The 24,023-nt window shown below is 39.8% G+C and overlaps 1 protein-coding gene across 3 annotated transcripts in view; it reads left to right on the top strand.

Annotated features, from left to right (window-relative positions):
• Nucleotides 1-24,023, top strand: part of BRIP1 (BRCA1 interacting DNA helicase 1) — a 274,827-nt gene that overhangs the window by 124,314 nt on the left and 126,490 nt on the right. The gene's annotated exons all lie outside the window — the stretch shown is intronic.

Raw genomic sequence — 24,023 nt, 5'->3', positions numbered from 1 at the left:
ACAGCAGGCTGTGTGTAGTGTGCATGGCAGTGCAATATATCGTTACATTGCAAAACTGGACTGCAGTATTGGAAGGTGTGTACCCAACTCACCATTCCTGCAAATAAAAGGCATTCTTTGGGCAGTATTCAATGAGAAAAATTTGCCGTGTTTCATGGCGAGTTTGTGCTTTTCTCGCGTTGAACAGAGAATTTTGGTCTCAAAAAGCGAACAACCCTATTCAACGTGCACTTCTCGCAGTCTTTCTAAGTGATTTTCGCTGTGACTTCCATCTCCCTGCCTGCCGCCGTCCTCAGGCTCCCTGCGGCAGTCACCTCATACGCTGGAGAGGGGCGGCGAGTCTCAGTCACATTGAATACGCTCTAAAGTCCCTTGACGGAGAATCTCCAAACATGGAGAATCTCCACAAAAACACGGCGAGTGCATGGCGAGAGAAAAAAACCTCTCGCCATGCACGGAGAATCTTCTCATTGAATACAGCCCTCTATCAGACACATACAGTATTGGCAGTACATTCTGCTATTTTATGACAGATAAGACTGTTTGGGGGCTTATGCAGAGAGGGACACAAGTAGATTTTGCGGGGGCGATTATGCGTGTTTTGGCTCTGCACAACTCAGTCTTACACCTGTTTTGTCCCTTCTTGCAGCAGAGCTTGTGTAATAGGTAACGTGGCAAAGGTTAGCTGGAGCGAGCTGTCTGTATTGTGAACTGCTCTGAAATGTGCTCCGTGTGCTCCTAGATATGTTGCTGTTCAGGCTTTTGTACCAGGTATAGGGCTGCTTTTAGGACCTGATTCAGACCTGTTTGCTAGGCTGCCTATATTTGCAGCCTAGCAAACAGGTATACGCCAAACGCATACACATACGCTGGCATGCGGCCGAACCGGAGAGAAATCATTTGGTCGCTCACCATCGAATGCTTTCTCCGCAGTTCACTAAGTAAAGTTAGCCTGGACTGACTTTTCCAGTGTGCCTTCCTGACAAATTCAGGGCGGGCACGGACGTCAAGTGATGTCAGCTGCCCGCCCAAGCAGGTGTCCGCCCAGCATTTTCATGGACGCGCCCACATATTTTGTGGGCTTGCCCATAAAACGCTCGGTGGTGTCCTACATTCACCCTGTGTCTGCCCCCAGGGGTTTGCGCATATATGTGCGTGCGTAAACACCTAACATCAGCTTGGGAAACAAATTCAGAGCTGTGTGCAATTCCTCATCCGAATACATTGATTATTTCCATACGTTCAACTACTCAGCCACAGAGCCTGTTTTTAGACTTCAACAAAATACAACTGGCTTCCATATAATGTATGTTATTTTTGTTTCATAATATATTTATTCTCTCCATACATAATCTAGTGGTTACTGTTGTATGGCATTAGAAACCTTGCAGCTTTCATTACTTTTCAAATGTAGAATTGCAGAGTTTTTAAGATGAGGGAACATAGTGCGTACACCAGGTAAATAAATGCAGTACTGCTGGAATTTAGGACTGTATTTACATTTAACACCACATGTTCCTTTTCATTGCCGTAGGAGTAATATTAATTTTAGCAGGCTTACGTCTAATATATAATCCACTGTGAGCTGTATTTATACTTGCAACACTGTAAAGACTAAGCACAGACTTTAATAATGTTTTAGAGTCCTATGGATGATAAAGATATTCATCAGATTTTTGCACCTGTTATTATTCTAGTGAGCATTCGGCAAGTATTCAGTTTTATTAACAAATTTCTCCAATTTATTTTGGCCCTTTACCAGCATGCTCTGCCGTGTCCCTCTTTATTGTAATTAGCAATACCAGTGGAATAGACTCATGCCAGAGCTATTTCTAATGACGCACAATTTGAGATACAGTTCTCTTGGTTGGATAATGGAGAATGATGTGCTAGCTTTACATAAAGTCGGTATTGCTACAAGGTTATCTATAACAATTATCGGTACTTGTGTATTATCACGGCGCCCAAGTTTCTTACGTATGGCACCGTAGGAAAATCGCATCGCATGGGCCATTGTAAAGAGCCGTGCAATGCGATTTTCCTATGTCATTTATTCACTGCTCTCTCAGCCCCGGGGCATCGCATTGCATCACACCTATACAATGCCAAGGTATAGAATAATGACATACAATGAGTTTTTAAGCACCTCCCCCACTATCCACGCCACCCCAAAGCGTGGCGAGCGCAGCAGAACGCGTCCTCCGACCTTTTCATACCCCTGCTTTCCACGTCAGCACGGAGTTGATATTTTATAGTGTGGCGAGCGCAGTGAGCCACCGAGCCTGAAGAGTGACGAGCGCAGCGAATTACTTTACATGTATTTGGGTGATGGTGCCTGGGTCCATTCTACAAAAGCGTATGGGTCATAGGGTCAACGGTCAAAAGGTAAACCACTATTAGTTGATAGGTCATAGCTGGACACATGAAATGGATTGATAAGCCTTGGGTCAACAGGGTCAAACAAACAGTTTTTCACCCTTTGTGTCTGTCGACATACTTTAACATGGGCACCTTGTAAGTGCACCGCTTTGCTCGTCATGCTTTGGGCATGGTGCCTCGCTACACATGGCACACTACTAGAATGTAACATGGATAGTAAAGTATGATAAGCCACCTGTTTTGGAATTAATTTTTTTTAAACTCAGGTTGACCTATTGCATATGTCGACCAAAGGTACAGTATGTTGACCCTTTTCATGTGTCAACCTATGAATCGTGGTCCACCTATTGACTGTTGATCTTTTTATTGTTGACCTGCCGACCGCACCCCCTGGAAAATGGGGGTGTGCCAAGCAACGCGTCTGTGTCGTCAGAAGCATACTTCCTGACTCCACAGACAGATTTTGATGGTTGCCATAGTAAAGCTTTATCTTCGACCGCAGCACTTGAGCATTTGTTGAACTTTATTGCACAGCCACTTCCTTGGGGCTGTGCAATACAAACCACTTCAGAGTCCGGCTCATTGTACCATTGTTGCGTAGAGGGGCCACTGAAGTGGAAAATATGTTTATTCAGACATATATATTAAAAAAAATCTATCAAATCCTGTAAAATATCTGTTTCTGACACGAGCAGGGCATGTCAGGGTCACGAGTCTCAAAAGGCAATGTATCATTAGTAGATTTATTGATCTTCAACATTTATTGCAGTACTTTCCAGAGAGGAAATAATTTTTCTCTATGGTTTCTGTATGCATGTAACGATATTGCCATCACCCTACAGTTGTATGGCTGACTGGGCACATCTTGGCACAATCTTTATCTTTCTGGGGACTATTATTATTAATAATTTGCCAGATGCCTGCATTACACTGATGGCATACAGGATGATAATGCATCTCTGTGTTTGCCTGGACATCTCCCCAAATTAATTTGATGATGTCATACAATCAGATTGTAGGGGAAGAGAAAGAATAAGGGAAGACCATACAGGAAAAAAATAGAGGAATAGCATTTTACTGGGAGAAAAAGATGGTTAAAATAGATTAGGTGATGAAGAGAGAATAGTGGGAGTTGGGAGCGATAGATAAGGGGTGAGAAGAGAAGGAAGATGATAGGAAAGAGATGTTATTCTGAAAATGTTTATATCCCATGTTAAAGAGTGAGCAACTTGAAAATAAAATCTTGCAAACACCGAACATACTAGATATGGCTACATAAAGAAGATGCTGCTCTTAAAAACCAAGCTTTTTATCTAATACCAGATGCCCTTTGTATGCTTTCTAAGAGCTGATGAGAGAACTATAACTGTTGGTGATGGAGTGTGAATGAAATAATCAAGTTTCACCGGAACGTCAAGGGATTCGTTATACTTCAATTTGCGTGTGCTTGAAGAGGGCTGTTAAGAAGCACATAGTAAAGGTAGCCACACATCTCAAGGTCATATTACTACAGATAATCATACATTCTAACTGTTACTTTATATCTGGTGGGTTTTTATCAATTCAAAAAAAAATGTGCATACAAAGGCATAACATTTTGCATGAAGTTTGTTTTGTAACCTTTAAAGCTTTCAGTTGTTATTATTTATTACTAAAATAACTGATTTGTTTGTATAAAATTACAGCCACCATTGTGTTTAACCATTTGTAGTAGAATCAATACAAGTCTGCCTTCAGTTGTGTGTCTGCTGGTTCTGTATGTAAATGCCAGTCTTTACAGTATAGCGGAGTGGTTCCCTGGGGTGCTTTGGGGCTCTTGCAGGGGTTCCTTGGATTGGTGATCCAGTAGCAATTCAAATTATTTATGGTCAATGTGAGAGCTGGCTTCTAATACGTGTACAGACAGAAGTCTGTTTGTACACGTATCACTTGTACACGTATCAGCACATAGAAGTGCTGATAATTCACCTTCAGGATATTCATTGAATCTTCGCCTGTTCCCAGAGGCGAGGTTCACTCTTGTTTTGTCGGAAAGATGTCAGTTTCTGACCGATTTTGCTATTCAATGCTGGCTGATGTTTTCCGACAGGTTGGAATGCTCCGTCCTGTCGGAAATCAACAAGTAGCGACAATTCTTATTAATTGTAAGTCATTTTTAGGGGTGCTTTTCTGCTGAACCATGAGACTGATATGTCACATACAGTTCCGCTTCTGTGGGTCATGAGAGCACTAGGGTGTCTATTGTATTTTGTTAAGAATTTGACTGTAGTGTATTTTTTGCATTTCAAATGCTTGCTCCTTGAACAAATGTGGCCCTATCCACATCCTAGAGACTATAAAAAATAGATTGGTACATGTAAATGTAATAACCTTAAGGCCCGTACACACTGGGCAATGTTGAGCTGAAAGCCACTCAAACTTGGTGTTTTCAGCGGCTTTCAGCTTAAAGCCGCCCAGTGTGTATAGAGCTACAGGAGATGCTGGACTTTGTGCGATTCTGCCAACCCCCCTCTTTTTTTTTAAAGCACCGATTATTTACAAGGGAGCGATATTTGACTGGCCTGCGAACATGTGTAAGTTAGGCACAGAGTCCTCCAGCAGCTAGCAGGCTAATATCTTTTGAACAATTGCACAACAGGGGCTAAATGTATGTACAGATTGTTACAATCTGGACTGTGCTTTTTGATTCATAAGAGTTGGCAACAATATATCTTTGTGCGTTTTGTTTTGTGTGAAAGAAATAACATCAAATTGATATAATACATTTTACTGATCCTCAACTGAAAAATGAAATTGTAGAAACATCTTCATGGTCCCATGGTTAAAATCTCCTGATTGGCACTGATCTGATTTGTTTGGATACTTCTGGACTTGCAGTAGCCCTCTTAAATGTGTATTATATGACGAGCAAATCCTTGTAGGCTCAGTAAACTTCTAGTAGGTACTGCAGCTGCTTCTTTAGTAACTCAGGTTTAAGCTAGAGAATGTAACAGGTAATTGTGTACTTTCATCTCCTTGGCCGTTTTTAAATACCAGAATTTTGCTTTACATGTTAACATAAGTGTCTCCACTTTTTTTTTTTTTTTTTTTTAAATGTTTGGAAAAATCAGCTTCTAATAGTAAATTAAAAGACAATGTAGTTATGGGGCAATATTCTGAATGGTACAGTTACATTTGTGTACAGATTAGAAGATGAAATCTGCTTACTTTGCTAAGGTTTCTCACTTGTTCATTGTTCATGTATGATTTTACTATTGCCCAAGTACTGTCATTATGCTCTTTGCATAAGTGGTGCCAGACATGTAAATTCTGCAGCTGATCCACTAACCACTACTGTTCAGGTTCATTCTGGTCTGCCTTTTGCCTATTAGGTTTCCTCGTCGCTTGTAAGGCATTGCTAGGTTATTCTGTAGAGCAAAGTATACATTTAAAGATTCTTTAAACAACTGGTGAACATTACTTGTTCTTTTGCCAAGGAATACTTTGAAGTTGCTGACTCTTTATTTTATACAACTTTGAAGAATTCCTTTTGGATTTTTTTTTCTTTCACGTTTTCTTTTTCAGTCAATCCCGTATGTGTACACATACTTATAATCCCCATTTAGTACTACCCAATTTTTCCAGTTTTTATGGAAATTGATGACGTTTAATGTCTAATGGGGAAATTTACTAAGATGGGAGTTTCAAATGGAATGTTGCTATGGGCAACCAATCAGCTACTATCTATTATTTTCTAGATGGTGCTAAAGAAGAAGAAGATTCTGATTGGTTGTCCATAGCAACATCCCATGTGAACTATAACTCATATCTTTGTAATTTTCCCCATAAGTATCTTCTATAAGTAGAACATTTATACCAATTAGAGAGAAAATGAATAAAGTATATAATACAAGTTGAGTATCCCTTATTCAAAATCCCTTATCCAAAATGTTCGGGACCTCAGGCTTTTTGGATAAAAGATTTTTTCGGAATTTGGAATATATTTCCCCCCATACTTACCTGCTCCCCTGGTGGTCCCCTTATGGTCCCCCCCCCCCCGACGTCCACGGTGTTCAAGGCCGGCCTTCAGTATCCTCTTCAGTGGCATCTCTGGTCCCCTGGGACTGAAGATGCCGCTGAAGAAGATCCCGGAGGCCACCATGGACATCGGGGGGACGAGGTAAGTATGAAAAAAAGGGGCGGGGAAAAAACTAAACCGAAAACCTGAAATATCCTTTGGTTTTTGGAATACACAGATAAGAAAACCCGACCTGTAATTCTAAATTTTCCAACTGTACTGCATTTGTCTGTTTTGCTTTCAACCTGCTGTCATGTTCATTGCATAGCAATTCAATAAGGGACAAATTAGGATACTATCTTTGCAATCCATGACCTGCCGTCTTGTACTTTTATTCCAAAGTTGTTCTCCTATAGCCTGGAGGTATGTTATGGGTCATTATATTGCTGCAGGATGAACCTTTGAGCAACTAGGCTTATACTAGCGGTTATTGCATGAGTCTTCAAAATATTGTGCTAGGCATTTTGCCAATCCCAACCCTGAAATGAAAAAAAAAAAAACTTTTCTGGAGTTCTGGTACATCAATGTTGCAAAATTACTGTCCATGATGTACTGGATAGATTGCAACTTTATGTGCCAGATGTGTCAAGCTTCAAAAAGTGATAAACAGCCAGCCAATCAGCTCCTAGCTGTCATGTTACAGGCTGGGTTTGAAAAATGACAGGTACTGTAGGAGCTGGTTATTGATCACTCTCCATTTTATCACTTTTTGAAGCTTGATACATCTGGCCCTTTATCCATTATTTTTTTTACATGTGTACACTCAGCTTAATTCAGCTCTGCCACCAAGAACAACAGATTCATCTTACTGGAAGTGAATGGAAAGTTAGGGCTGAGAGTGTGTGTTCATAGCTCACAGACCTTGTCTAGGTTGACAATTATTAGGTTAACATTGACAAAAAGGCAAAATGATCGTCGTGGGAAAGATTGACACTTGTTTATGTAAATGTCGACACCTGAGCACGTGGACCACCAATAAGTTTACCACCATGCCTCAGGCCAATTTACCATAGCCAATCGGCATCCACGTAGATTCTAAAATAAGAAAGAGTTTAAAAAAAATCCTAAAAAACAACAACTTGTCAACCTTTTCATGTGTCACCCTTTTCTCAATGTAGACATTTTGGTGTTGACTTATTGACTGTCAGCCTAGACATTGTCTGTCAGCCACCTGGATAGTGTACTGAATTATCCTGTACGCATACATCCACCACTATTTTATTTTTATTTTTTTATCTTGTCATTTGCCAGAGTCATTGTGGTTTGTTGCTGTTGGTCGCAGCATGTGTTTAGCTTATCTCAGTTAACATTTGATTTCATACATGCAGTGTGATTAAGCTCACTTCAGTATACACAGTACTCATTGAATACAGTATTCTCGTTTACTTTATACAGCAGATATCGTAGTTGCAAAATTTAGCAGCAGTGTGTATATGTTTTGTAGCACTTTAAATGTTATTTTGTCAAACTGATTGGGCTGCCGGCTGCGGTGCGGGATGCTGAACAAACTTTTTTTAAAGGCAAAACCATGCCTTGTCCATGATTACCTCTATAATATAAAGTCTGAGTTCGGCCAGCATCCCGCACATCCAATGAACTTGGGCGTCCCATTACATCCCTCCCATAGTATTAGTTCTAACCAATAAGAGCACCAGTTTACCAGTACTGTATACATTTAGAAATGAATGGACAGAAGTGTAAATGTACGAATCGGGGAGAAGTTGCCAATGACAGGCAATCAGCTGCTACATACTGTATAATCCCCTCCTTTACACAGCCTGTAAAATGACAATAAGTATATATTTTTCTCTTTCCACTCCTCCTAAGATTGGAACTAAAAAAAGGATTGAAACGCATGGTTAATTGCATAATTATGATTGGACAGTGCATTCATTGGTAGAAGTAGCATCTGTCCAGAAGATGTCAAATTAGGATGTGAATTGATAACCTGACCTGAACATCTTATTATGAGGCCTAACTAGAATAATCTTGCTGTTCTTGAGTATCTTCACCAGTTGCAATAGATATTCCCAGTCTCCTGGTGGATTCCATCCTTAGTAGGAGGTTAATGTAATCCTCTGGACAGATAATATATTCCATGGGAACGTCAGATCGTTTGTATGGCAGCTTCATACAGCCGAATAAATTTAATTAAACTACATTGCCCAATCAATTTGTTTTTAGTGCACATGCTAAGAAGGGAAATGAGCCACTTACAGGTGCAGGATATTTTGCCCGCACACCAATTTATGCTTTGTAGCTTCACTGGCTTTAGTCCTCAATAAATTGACATTTGTCATAATTTGGCACTGTGAGCAAGTCATCCTATGATTGATGCAGGTTCTTTGATAATTTAAGTGGGAATGGGGTAGTTATCCTGGTAACAAACTATTGGATGTGAAAGTTTTTAATCTACTATTTTTACTACTAGTTATTATATATAGTGCACACATGTTGCACAGCGCTTTACAGAGTATAGTTCACACTTTACATCAGTCCCTGCCCTATTGGAGATTACAATATTTTTCTCTAATTTATGTTAATACATGTAATTTTGTCTGGAGCCAAGTAACCTACCAGTATATTTTTGGAATGTGGGAGGAAACCAGGATACCCAGAGGAAACCCACACAAGTAAGTGGGAGAATATACAAACTACACACAATTAGGGATATTGTGGTAATCAAATCCATTACCTCAGTTCTCCAAAGGCATTAATGCTAACCATTATCGTAAAGAAAAAAGAAGAAAAGGGTGGAGTGCTTGAAATATAGATTAAACACACATTGATCAATTGGGTATCACATTAAAATTAATATAGATTTATTATTAAACTTTATATACGACAATTAAAATATGCACAAATAAAATTAATGCTAAGGACAGAAGAATAATTGATAGTTCCCACTTGTTCCTATTATAGATCCCTTTTAGATTGATTTAACTTGGTCTCCCATTTTGTAATCCATATAACTGGTATTGTGGGTGTCCATATACCTGCTGAAGTCCCAAGGTTTTCTCCTGAAGGTGTTTCTATCAGGTAATCCTGTGGATATACAGGTGGGTCTCCAAAGAATAAACAGGTGGTGGTGTCCCTTGATAGTGCAGTCCAGTATTGGGATCCAAGGTGATGTTGATGAAAGGGCTGGTTCAAGTGGGATGTTGATAAGGATAGTCCAATGTCCAATAGCAAGCAAAGCTGAAGCGTTTTGTTGTCTAACAACTTTTTCAAAAGTCTGTCACTCTCAAGCTGGTCAGGGTTTAAATACCCTGCACTCACTGCCAAATACACAGAAGCTGCATGAAGCTTCCTCAGTGCAGAGCAGCAAGATGTTAGAGAGGCACAGTGTAGTTCTGTATCGTCAGTGTATAGTTTTATATATCCTATTAATATATATATAGACACATATCTATATATATATATTAATGCTAACCATTACACCACTCATACATATTGACTTAAGCCCTGTATACACGGGCGATTTAAGCCATTATCGCTTGCTAAATGGTCGCTGATCGACCAGATCGCCAGTTTGTTTTTAGTGCTGTGGGAGATAAATCTCTAGGATTGCGCTCCCGCAGCCAGCCCTCAATGGTCGCTGGTCACAGGAACATGGTTCTGCGATTATGGCTAAAAATGACTGGTCACTGGTGCACAATGCACTGTGAATTCTAGTCAAAATGAGGTAGAGACAGAATAGCTTGCAATTTTCAGGCAAAATCGCTGGTCGCTGATAAAAACGGGTGCCGGACGGCTCCCCGACAGTCGGGATTCCGACAGTCAGAATCCCGACTGCTCCCTTGTGGGGGTCCACGACCCCCATAGAGGGAGAATAAAATAGGTGGCGAGCGCAGCTCGCCACCGTGCCCGCAGTGTGGCGAGCGCAGCGAGCCCGCAAGGGGCTTCATTGCGCTCCCCACGCTGTGCAGTCGGGATTCCGACGTCTGACTAATGACTGTCGGAAACCCGACTGTCGGAGTATTATACCACACCCGATAAAAACTATACACTGAGCAATATATTGCGGAGAGATATTAAGCCAGTGCACTGAGCAATATATTGCTGAGAGATATTAAGCCTTAAATGTGCGTACATGGGCATTTATCAGCGATTGGAGTGTGTACCGGCGATACATCGGCGGGTGCGCGCCCCCCGTTTTTAGCCTCCTTATGATCGCATAATGATGAGCTGCAGCGACCAGTTGATTCCCGCTGCGGCTCCCCCGGCAGAGGTTCCCTTTCATCAGCGTCCATCTCTGGTCGCTGATGAAAAGGAGACACTGAGCAATATATTGCTAGCAACATATTGCTGAGCAATATATCGCCCCGTGTGTACACAGCTTAAGGTGCATACACACAGGCATAAAATTGCTGGCAATATGGTCACTGAGCGACCATCTTGCCAGAGTTTGTAGTGTGCACCGGCGATAAATCGCCGGGTGAGCGCTCCCGTTTTCAGCCCCCTAATGGTCGCTGGTCAGAGGAGCTTGCTCCTCTGACCAGCGACTTTCCCTGCCTCATCTCCTGGCAGTGTGTCATTTTCCTCAGTGACCATCTCTGGTCGCTGATGAAAACAGAAAACACTGAGCAATATGATTGCTGAGCAATATATTGCCAATGATCATATTGCTCCGTGTGTACACAGCTTAAAACTACCTTAAGTGCAGTTTCACAGACTACGGCAGCCACCGGGCAGCAAAACGCTGCACAGCCAAAATCTGTGCCTTCCACTCAAACAACAATGCCCAGCAATCTGTCCTTTCATAAGGGACATTCACGGTGCAGCCGTATCTTACCATTGCAAAGGACGGCTGCCGGGCCTTGGCCGTCCCGTCCTAACAGGTTAGTGTGTGCTGAGGATGATGGGATCCTTTCACACACACCGGTGTGCAGTTTTAGCTCTCCACCGCCACCAAACTGATATCACTGTAGTTTCCACCCTCACGGAGCTGGTGCATGTGAAAGGAACAACTGTCAGGCAAAAAGCCGGACAAAGTGTGTCCGGCTTTTTGCCTCCCGGTTAAAACCGGTGTGTGTGAAATAGCCTTAACTCCTTCATTGAGGTAGACTTACATCTGGATTTCCCCATTTGCAGTTATGCCGTATTTTATGATCGTTCACCATCGAATAATTTTTTGTGTATGACATATCTCAAATATTGGAAACATACATGAAGAAAAAAAATAATACTTGTCATTATGATAAAAAGGGTCACCCAAAGGGGGAGAGATAAATGAAGGTTATTTACATCACATTATGATAGGTACTTTGTGTAAATGTGTTGGTAATATGCCTTTTTCATCCAGACACAACTTGAGTGGTACTCTAGCATTGTGTGTATTATATTTCCTTGTAAGTACGATCTCACGGATAAATACTTTGTTCTAATGTGGTGTTATGCATTTTACATGAATTATTGATATACTGTACCTGCAAGATGTGTATCACCAATAGTCACCTGAGGATTCGTCCAGCTTTCTCATATTACTGACATAAAAACGTGATCCTCTCCACACTGGTAGATGGTATCTCCAAAGCCGTGTTATGTTTTACAATGGGAAACGATGCTTTACATAGATTATGGTGATAGAAAACTATTTTATAATCTTATTTATTTTTCAGATTTTTCTTTTCTTTTCCAGAGTAGTAACATACTTTTAACCCCAGGGCATTTTGTAGTAATAGTGTCCTTTAAAAGTAAATATTTTGAAGGGGGTTTGGCATATAAAGTCAACATTTAGATGTCGACATGGATATAAACCATGCCCACCCATTGTCTACATTGCCATAAAGTAGAAATTGTTAATGTCAACCAAATGATTTTATTTTGAATGTAAGCCTAACCCTTATCACAGCCTAACGTAACCCTAATCTAATTGTACCCCTGAAACTAGATGATGACATTGTCAGGATCAGCATTCTGACATTGTGTCCGTATACGTTTTGAGAGAGTATTTATGACATATAGACCTTGATCTAGTAGTGTAATACATTGTTACAGAGACAGCACGTAGTGGCTTGTTTGGATGGCAATACTTTTAAGATTACTACTTTAATGAGAGTTATAGTACTTAAAGGTGACAATGTTTATCAAACAATAACCGTACTAACATGTGATGTGCAGTAGGAATATCTGCAAGATTCTTAAAATGGAGTTATTTTATTTAAAATTGCTAATTCAATGTAGTTCAAATCAATGTAAGGATTTAAAAAAAAATTCATAAGCGCAACAATGAACTCTCCTTGATTCTTCTTAACCCTTTGGGTGCCAACGTTGCTATGAGAGATCCTCAAAATATCCATCAAAAACGTCAACATCGCTCACAGCGACTGTTCTTTTAGTATAAATAAATATAAATACAGCCAAGTCAATTACTTGAAGTTTAGTTAAATATTGCACCCAAAAAATAAGCAGTTCCTGTGAGCGGCACTGGCATTTTCAACTGATATTTTAAGGATCTCACAGCAATGTTGGCCCTCAAAGGGTTAATTCTACCCAGCTGTCAAGATTTTCAGGGGAGAACCAGATCTATGACCTGCAGAAAACAGTGCCATTTTGTTTATTCTAATTTGGCCATGGCAGACTTGTTACTTGCATGATGCGTCAATAGAGTCTATATGGTCATTTGTATGTTGTTTCACTGGGGTTTTTTTTATCTATATTTTTTATTTCCAGTAAATTCCTTTCTGTTTCGCCTTTTATTGCTGTTCTTTTTTCTCTACCCATTTAGTCACACAAAATATTTTACAGTTATTAACTTATTCTGTTTTCATTTATTTTGCCTCCCATTCAATTATTACATTTAAAAAAGTAGCAAAAGAAAACCAGATCATTTTCTTCACATAATATATACTGTATATTTTGAGCTTTATTCATAATTAATGATTATGATGTCCATTTGTATAACCAGAACTAAAATATAATTGTACTTTAAAAAAAAAAATCCTTGTACAAATTAGCAAATGAAATGCGAATACCTTGCTGCCATGCAGAATTTGAATTCCTGGAACATAAAGGGTCTCTGCCCGCTGTACAAATATAAGTCTGAGGCTTCCACTAATTTCAACTGAGATGGGCTGGAAGTGGTTGGCGCTTACATCAGATATCCACCCTAAAATGGATCTGACTGATCCGTACAGGCTGCTGACATCTGTATTTAGGGCCGCTAAATGCGAATAGGAATCTGACGGAATACGCCCACCTACGCCATCGACCAAATACGAATCAGTAAACACTGCAGAATAGTATATCTGCCCTATTTACGATTCGTATTTCGGGAAAACTACGACCAATGGCAGTCGTATTCCGAAGATTAAACTAATTTGTCATGGCAAATCTAATGCAGAGACAGAAAATTAGTAACATAAGGGTGACTTTTTCATGTGATTGTACACGTTTCATGGCATGTTTTTATTTTAATATAAGTCGTGGTAAATGCCCATGCAGTTTCTTTGAAAGTTGTTGTTGTAATCAATGCTTTGCATTCTATACACATTTGCCTATAGATTTCAACAATTTTAGGGAAACAAAACCCTAAACCAGTAGGGTCCTCTGATAAGGAGTATATTATCGTAACTATACGTGACTATTTTACAGACTTTCCAAGTATTCCCGGTTTCCAGGGTTAGTTACAGATTTTCAGGATTTACCCTGGGAGATGTTATATGTCTGATCATGTTTTAGGAGTCAGGCTTTCTATTGGACGAGTGCTCATTTTCATATTGTCACCCATGCTACTGTAATACCTGTGACTTGAGTTTTTAGGGCAGTGAATATGATCTTCTTTCCCTTGCACTCTTCATATAGCTGCTTGGATTTTGGCTGTTTAATAACCCATCATTTTGCAATATTTATTGGGGAAAGTTGGGGAATTCTGTATACATAATGCCGGAACGGAAGTTACCAGTAGGTGGCCAACTGCGCAAGGAGCCTGAACGGAATTCTATAAAACCTGGGTTGCTGAAATTATGTGTATGAACTGCAAAAAAAAAAATTGATTCCTTACTAATACTGTAATATAGTATTGCGGGGGCAGGGAGGGGTATTCAGTTACCCCTGAAGAAACATGTTTTTTTTTCTCACAATGTTTATTGGATATATATTTTCGGCATATCCAATTAGTTTGCCCCAAAAATAAATACTACTTTGCCTGAAAACACACAAGCTCAGTGAAACCTGTGTGTTTTTGCTACAATTTTGTCCTGCCTGAGGCAGGTAAAACAAAATCTCAGGCAAGTCATGGCTCACACCAACTTATAGAGGTTAATTGAATACCAACCCAGCGACACAATTACATCCAATCAATGATCGAGAATAATTCAATTCTGACAATATAGTTTGTAAAGAAAAAAGTGTGGATGTAATATTAGAACATGTAACTGGAACATATTTATGTGATTGGTGTATTCAGCAATTTAAAGTGGTTTTTGCAAACTAATTCCAAGATGGTACAATTTAATATAACATTAGAGTCCACTTTTGAGAGCTGCGGAATTATCTATTGTGCATAGTAATTATTATATAGCATAGAACACTTCTTTTAAGTACATTGGGAAATATTTTTATAGGGGTTATTGGCTTTTTTTCTTTTTTTTACACCCAATCCCCAAATATCCTAACTCTTATGGTGATGCTGACACATGGAGAATGACTTTATTATGAGTGGCTAATCAGCCACAATTGTAATTGGACCTGGCTGCTTTCAAATATACATACTTTATGTGTGCTCCCAAGCTGAACTCATGAACCTAACAGCACATAATTTAACCTTGTCTGTAATTTGTGTTCACCACTTATGGTGTCATATTCAGCCCTTTCTAACTGCGAAGCTCCGTCTGACAAAGGGTCAACACTGTCCTCGCACTAGAGAAATGGTCATTACAAGCCAATTATATAGCACCTTGTTACATGTATTATATCTTTCCATGTCATCTGGTTATGAAAATGCCATTATTCATAAACCTTATGCTAATACAAAAGAAGCAAATTGTACACCTTAAATTGGAATGCATGTCCTATATAAATAGTCTGAATAAATTCAGTAGCACATTCATATAGAAAATCATCTTAAAGAAAATTAATGTCAAAAAGGGGAAAAGATTACACAGAAATGTAAGATGCTTTTAAACTAGAAAAAGATAAGGACCATTAAGGTTCATGTCGCCGACCTGTCTGCATTAAGATATATCTTGGTTGGCGCCTGCAGTACAGATGATTCATTCAATATGTGTCATATCAAAGTTGAACAGGCTGCTATGAAAAGAAATACTAATGCTTATTTGTTTAAGAGATGCCCCCTCCTGCTGTCTCTCTGACCTTTGTTTGCTGGCTGGCTTGTAGTGTTACCATTTTTCAGAATAAGCTTCATTGATGTCCTTAAATAAGTAATCGTTTTGTGCTGCACACCAGTCTCACCGTATCACCAGTAGCAGGATCCCAAGATGAGAAATATTATGCATGTTACAGCTATCAAGCAATATGCTATTATACATATTTGTTTTCTTTATAAGCTAAATCTTCTGATATTTTTTTTTATATGTCTACTATAATATATTCTGAGGTGGATTTAGACCTTAAGGGGCTCTAAACAATATACCAATTTAAGGGTCCCCTCCCTCAAACAATCTATAACACTATATATTCATTACACCATTCAGTTTCCGTATTTTAGATCAGGTCTCTCTCTCTTCCCACCATACACCATTATTAGACCCTCACTCACTACATTGTATAAGAGTGAGCCAGGCTTACTGATTGTAGAAAGCTCTGTCGCTTTATTATTTCTCCCTCACTCACTGAGCGCATATTATAATAATGCAATAATGGGTATAAGAGGGGGTGGGGGATGCGCCACAACTAGTGGAGGGGGAGACACTGATATATGATGCAAACACCAATACCTTTATATTAATTATCACACTCAATCACATTAGTGTTGACTGTATTACATAGTAATACCTCTGCCCCACCCCCCATGCTGATTATAGCAGCCAAGCAAGTCCATGATCCCTCATAATACCCATTACCACACCCCTCAGTCAGAGTGACTGTATTGATTATATCCCACGGATTGTAGCAGCCATCTCCTACACAGTAGTACTTAACCCTTTTGCAGTCCTTTTTTTTTTTTTTTTTTTACAATTCAAAGAACTTGGTTTAAATGTTTCAATTAATTGCAATTTGTATTTTTTTTTTATTCAAATGTTGAATGTTGAACAATGCAAATTTTCTTATTTCAAAGTGGATCACCATTGAAAATGCTATTAGCTCTAGGGCTGTTGAGCCTGACTAGACATTGGACCTGAAAGGGTTAAAAAAGAGTCTTATAACATATTGCTATGACAAGTCAGTGTGTACCCCCACCCCCTGCTCCCAGCCATGCTTGGAGCAGGCGAATGTTACATACCGTACTTAAAAAATAACACTGCCATACAGTACATTACTGAATGCATTTCTGCAGATTCTGTAATTTCACAGATTAAGGAAAAAACTGGTCAGCAAGTGTATAACGCAGGAACGGTTTCTGGTTGCAAAGCTGTTTAGTTGCTGTCATTTTGGTGTAATATTTGAAGTGATGATCCTATTTGTCTTTTTTGGAACAACAAAACAATTTTCCGTGAGTATCAGTGGTTTTGTTAGGGACCCAAGTACAGCTGGCCATACGTTTGTGCGACTTCTCCCCTTGAGTCCCTCAGGACCTACCTGGGTGGCAGGATTGCATGTGATATATCATATGCAAAAGGACCGCATAATATATACCGCATAATCTATATTGCATGTGATCACAGCCAAGCCTGCCTGGCTTGGCTACGGTCTGAAAGATCTCTCGTGCTGGAGGTGCGACTCTTAAGGCCCCATACATTAGTCCAACTTGTCCTAAGAAAAAAATCGGACCTGATTGTCGCAGCAGCTCAACAGGAGGGATTACATGCGATTAGGCACTTCCTGCCAAGTTTTGCATTTGATAAATCGCATGCAACTCCCAGGGAGCTGCAGGCAGAGAGAGCAGTGGGGTGGCGGACGCTGATGAGGGGACCAGGGATGGGGGAGGGTGCCTGTGACCAGAGTGCCGGGCAGAGGGAGCAGGAAGGCAGCGCAGGAAACTGAGCCTGGGCAGTGGCGGGAGCAGTGGAGCACCCAAAAAAAAAAAAGCCCATACAAATGAATGGACAGCCACTGGTTGGCAAAGACCTCTCAGCCAATCGCTGTTTCTTCCCCTGCCCAGTTCTCTGCACCCACCCAACTGCTCTCTTCACCCGGATCTCTGGTAGCTGACGCCCTCTGCTGTCCCCGCCTGGCTCTGGGCTTCACATAAGATTTTGCATATCTTTTGTGCAGCCTGTCCGACCTCCCGACTCCGATCCGATGCGCACGGGACCACGCATCGGATGAGAGGGGATGTCTACATATGTGATTTGGGCTCCTTTGCACTATACATGGGACAACGCCTCAGACCTGCTGTCAAAAACATGCAATTTGAAAGCTCTTTATGCAATTGACTGCTGCATTTGAAAAAAAGTGACCAAATGCATGTACTGTATATCACACTAGTGTATGAGTACCTTAACTGATATTTACCTCCCATCACTAATGATTTCAAGTCGTACACAAATAGGGAAAGTTTTGCACAATTTTATTTGCTCAACAAAATCTTAGAATTGTAGGCATAGGACTTCTGCCATATACCACCTATTTCAGGTTAATAACATGTAAACGCATCACTCAGCACTGCTTTGTAAAGCTTTGTCTCTGCACTTTTTACACAATATGTTTTAACAGCTGGTTAAAGCTGCAGGGTAATAACCTTTTTCTCATATACATTTCCCATTTAAGTACTTGTGTTTATAATATTTAAATGTTTACTTTTATAATCCTGAATACGTTGGCCCTAAATTATAAACAATGTTTATTAACTGAACATTTTATATTGAATTGTAAACTTCACATATATTTGTTAGCCTTTGAGAGGTGTTGGCTGTTTTTGTTTGCCAGGAAATATTCCTTCCTATGACAATAGGTAAACATAATATTACTGTGGATGTCGTAATGTGTGCAATTTTTTTTTGTACTTGTGTGTGTTTTTTTTCATCTTCTACTACAAAGCATTCTTGAGCCGAAACAAATGGAGTGTTTCATACATTGAGCATATGAATACTACCAATAATGTTTATTCTGTGCATATTCCAGTTCAGCTAGTTTCTCTTATACTGTAATTTGTATTCCATATTGAAGCACTGCCAATTAAATGTAAATGCAGTTCTATAAAGTACAGAATCAAGTTCAATGACTTTTAACATTTTCCTTCTAGCTCTTTTGTACTTACGTTGCTATGCATTTTTCTTTAATCCAAAAACAGACAGGAGAGGCGTGCCATCTTGTACCATATGCGGAGATTACATTCTGTTGTCTTCCTTCCAAAATTCTAAATGACATTAAGTGCAGACTTTCACAAACCTCTGGCTAACTGGCTACCAAAGGATTCACATTTGTCTGGTTCCATAAAGCGTATACAGTAAGGATCACATCAATAAAAGGCATTAGCCCTAAATTATGGCATTGAGGTAGCACTCATACAGTAGGCTTGTGCAGCACCTTAGCTTACTTATAGGATTGGTATGCTACAGGTAATTGGGGTGAGTTAATTGATGAGAAAACAAAAGATGCCTAAGATGCCTTACATGCATTACATGCATTGCCAGCAATATTAAGTTACTAAAACAGTAATAACAATAGTTTGGTCCCCGAAAGATCCTGGTTCAACAATAATCAGATCATTTTCAATACTTAAACTAGAGGATACTTTTTTTGTATCAATTCTTTCTTATGCTATTTAAAATGTCTATAATACTGGGAACAATTCAGAAAAATATGTTATAACATCTTCCGGTACTTATGTAATATCTGGGCTCCTGTTTTTCTTATGAGACCGCGTCCCTTCGCGGGGCTCGCTGCGCTCGCCACGCTTCAGGCACGGTGGCTCGCTGCGCTCGCCACACTATATAAAATCAACTCCATGCGTAGTTGGATAGTAGGGGTATGAAAAAATGGGGTGCATTTAACATGGGAGCCCAGATAATACATAAGTACCCATCTTCCTTTATTTAGCACTTGAAAGATAAAATGTACTTAACGTCTTTAGTCTATTTTTAAAGGATTCTACAGTGGGGGCTTCTTGCACTGTGTGATGAAGAGAGGGTACTTGTTTCCTAGAACGGCGCCCATCGCGGGCATCGCATGTACATCGCATGCCATTATAATGGCATGTGATGCGACCGACGCGATTACCGATTTTACATAGGGAACAATGTTAAATGGCCCAATTAACCCAATTTCACATAGGGAACAATGTTAAATGGCCCACAGACCCCAAATAGCCACCCTGAAGTGTGAAATGGCCCCCCCAATTGTTAACGCCACCCCACGATCAACGTGAACCCGAGGCGTGGCGAGCACTGCGAGCCCGCGAGGGGCGGCGGTACGTGTCATCCAACCTTTTCATACCCCCACTATCCACGTCGGCGAGGAGTTGAGAATAGAAAGTGTGGCGAGCGCAGCGAGCCACCGAGCCCGAAGCGTGGCGAGCGGACGTGGATACCTGTGAAGCCCGCGAGGGGACGCGTATAGCTGTGAAGGTATCCGCGTCCCCTCGCGGGGCTCACTGCGCTCGCCACACTTTCTATTCTCCACGCCGACGTGGATAGTGGGGGTATGAAAAGGTCGGAGGACGCGTACCGCCGCCGCTCACCACGCTTCGGGTTGACGTTGATCGTGGGGTGGCGTTAACAATTGGGGGGGGCCATTTCACACTTCAGGGTGGCTATTTGGGGTCTGTGGGCCATTTAACATTGTTCCCTCGGTCGCATCGCATGCAATTTTTTTGGCCGCATGCGATGCGACCGACGCGATTTTTTTCCTTGTGATGCCTAAGATCAATATCGTGGGCGCTGTTCTAGGAAACAAGTACCGAAGAGAGTTCCACAGAGTTGGAGCAACAAAGTTGAAAGCTCGACCCCCAGGGGAATTAAGGGAGATTCTGGGTACTGTTAGAATTCTCCCATCACATAACATGTGTAGTCAGCAGACAGCACATACATGGTAGCATTGTGGAGGCACAGAGTGATGGGAGGAGTCTAAAACAACAGACTTTTCAGACTCCTTGAATCACTGACTGAGATTAGAAAAGTCATCAGCCTGATGGTCAGCAACAATATTGACCACATGCTGAGAAGGCCGGGACCCACTTTGGGGTCAGGACCAACAGTTTGAGAACCGCTGATATAGAGTGATTTATATAGGATGCCACCCACTGTCTCCTGTTGAATTCTGAACACAGCAGGGAGGGGACCTGGACAACTACCATACAACGTGGGATTGAGTTCCATTCTTGCTTTCCAATCTCTCTCTCTCTCTCTCTCTCTCTCTCTCTCTCTCTCTCTCTCTCTCTCTCTCTCTCTCTCTCTATATATATATATATATATATATATATATATATATATATATATATATATATATATATAAACACAGTTGGATTAAAGGCTTCTTATCTAAATCTGCTTTCAGTCTGTTTGAGTGCCGCCTGCCCCACTCTCTATGTTGTGACCTGCATTGGTCTTGGAAGGCACCGCAGCAAGGTAATATCCATATTGGGAGAGTGCCGGTCCCTGCTGAAGTGTATATGTATATAAAATATATAGAGAGAGAGATATATTCGAAAGCAACAGTGGCCCTCAATGCACTCGAGAGATAGGGAGAGAAATATATAGATATATAATGTAGTCTTTTGAATAAGACAAAATGCTTTGATAATATCCTGTACCCTGGCCTGGACCTCCATTATGGGCAGTTAAGCTTTGTTTGTTTAATTTCTTGTACGTTTGTGGAATTTTAATAAAATTGTATTTGGAAATATTATGAGCAAATAATTTAATTATGGGACTTTCTAATAGTTCCTTATTATAAAATACAGTTTTTATTTAAAAAAAATATGTAGTGTTTGAAACAGTCCACATGATGCTTGTCTTTTTATCATGTACATTGAAAATCCTAGTGGGTCAGTTGTCCGAAGACCATAAAAAAGGTAAATTATGGGAAATGCCTCTTAATTCACCACTAGGCAACATGTGGGCATCAACCGTACCATCAATGTCGTCCTACTTTAATTCCCAAAATCAGACTTAGCATTACAATACATTTGAAAGATGGATGAGTGCCCACACTTTTGTAAATTAAAAATAAAACATATGCCATCTATATAATATATATTTATACATTTATATTTATTATAAAAATTCTGTTTTTGCTTTTTTCCTTTTTTTGTGCTTTTAAAAATGGTTTATGATCTTCGTTCATTTTTGTTTCTCTTGTTGGGCTGAATTTACACAGGTTTTCTGAACTTAAAGTTATGTTCTAGTATAATAATTAAAATATATATAATAACAAAACGTATGTCCCTTGTATTCTAGACAGTAATCCAAGGCAAAATCCTTAGCAACCCAGATGGAAAACCATTTGGTTTGAATGTTTTCAGTGCACCAGTTTATGGCACCCCATAGATTTCTTATTTTGCTAACTCTGCAATGCACAGATAGGCAATTTTACAGCAGCATATATCAGGTCAAATGAGTTACTTATGTCTCTGGAACATTTATGGTTTTGTTTCTTGGTTACTGAGATATGTGTTAGTAAAGACTAAAACTGATTGTCTTTTCTGATGTCCGTTTTGTTTTTATAAAAATGAAGATTGTTCCTATGTAATGGCTTGTGTATGTTTTAGTTTTTTTTATTATTATAATATGCAAAGCCCAGGTAGTAGTTTAATTACCATTGCCAGACGTCTTTTGTGGGGCTTATACATACAGAAGTTATGCAGTATACTCCAAGAATGTTTAAGGCATAGATTTTTCCAGTGGATGCTAGCAACATGTTTAATATCCAAAATCTGTGCAAGCTGTCCTTTTATTAATTGTTTAATTCAAATCATTTAATAATAATGCTTGCATTGCATGATATAAAGTTATGGCACATAAGACCTGATTCAGAGTTGCAAAAATGCATAAAACCATGTTGCAGTGCTGGTGGGGCTGATATAACGTGCAGAATGAGTTATATGTGTGTTATATTGTTTCTGTGCAGGGTAAATACTGTCTGCTTCTATATGCAGCCTACAAATATTAGACCGCTTTATTTTTACACTGCAATTTAGATTTCAGTTTGAACATACCCCACCTAAATCTAACTCTCTCTGCATGTTACATCTGCCGCACCTGCAGTGCAACATGGTTTTGCTCACTTGTATTCTTTTTGTGCTTTGCTTGCATCTCCAAATCAGGCCCACAGTGTCAGCTGGTAGAATTTTGCTCTTTTTATGTTACTTTCAGTACCAGCTGGTTAAAGGCTGCTTTCCACACATATGCTGGGCAAATAGGTGGAATGCATATGAAATATGGAACACTTTTGACTTTTCAATGCATTTTAATGCATAGTATTAATGTGTCCTTTTATATCTGTGCTGCGGCATGTACTGTATGGTTTAAAAAAATGGGGCCCGCCAGTGGACAAGTGCATGGTATTTGCACCCATGATGCCACATGATTGTATGAATGGATGCCCAGCGTGATGAACTTAGGCTTCTTTACTGAAATGTTTATGTTGCAGCGAGCTTCAAAACAACAGCATAAAAGGACACCTCCGTACAGTGGTTCCCAAAGTTTTCTTCGACTCATGGCACCCTAAAACATCAGAATTTTTATGACACCCCTAGGCCAAAAGCTTTACTGATAAATTAATTCAAACTAGACTAATATTGTGCTTATATGTCATCCTAGTTATGGAGTGAGAGAGAGGATTTGTTTCGGTTTGAGGAAGCCCAGAGTACCACAGAAACTAGTAAAGGGTATCATTTACAAATACAGAGTATTGTACTGGGAGCACATAAGTACAAATGACCCTTTAGCCGGATCTCTTCAGGCGGACTGTCATAAAAATGCTAAAATCTTCATTACATTTTAATTGGGACTGACCAATTCCACAGAAGTTTCAGATAAATAGAAGATTGCAGCATGATCCACGCCCTATAGCCATATAGATTTACAATGGGTTGAAATGGCAGCTTTTTGCAATAACCTTAAAATGTTCATGAATGCAGACAACCAACAATACAATAGTAGAGCCACTTGACAGCGGCAATGTGTAACGGCCCGGAGAAAATCCAACACCAGATGGTAAGATGTTATTCCTCTCTAATACATAACCTCCTATGAATGTTTACAGGAGCTTGCATAACTGCCAACAATTGAGAATTGTGATTTGCTGTTAGAGGTAATTATCGTTTCCTCTAATTCATCTACAGTAGGTGTGTGTGTTATTGCAGGACCAAACCTACTATTAAAATGCTCTGGTTATAAATGGTCTGTTCTGTGCTGACAGAATAACAGAGAACTTTATAGCAACATTATTAAAAAACCATATAGCCCTTTAGGGAGTAAAACTTAGTCACATTCTTAAAATTCATTATAATGCTGAATTTATTTTGATGCTGAACTAAATCTTACAGTATGTGGAATCAGTGTATGTTTAAGATGGTAGAGAT

The sequence above is a fragment of the Crinia signifera genome, chromosome 2, assembly GCF_055691185.1.
Source record: "Crinia signifera chromosome 2, ASM5569118v1, whole genome shotgun sequence".
In the NCBI taxonomy this organism is placed as follows: Eukaryota; Metazoa; Chordata; class Amphibia; order Anura; family Myobatrachidae; genus Crinia; species Crinia signifera.
Note: the sequence above shows the minus strand (reverse complement) of the source record. Positions and strands in the feature narration are given on the sequence as shown.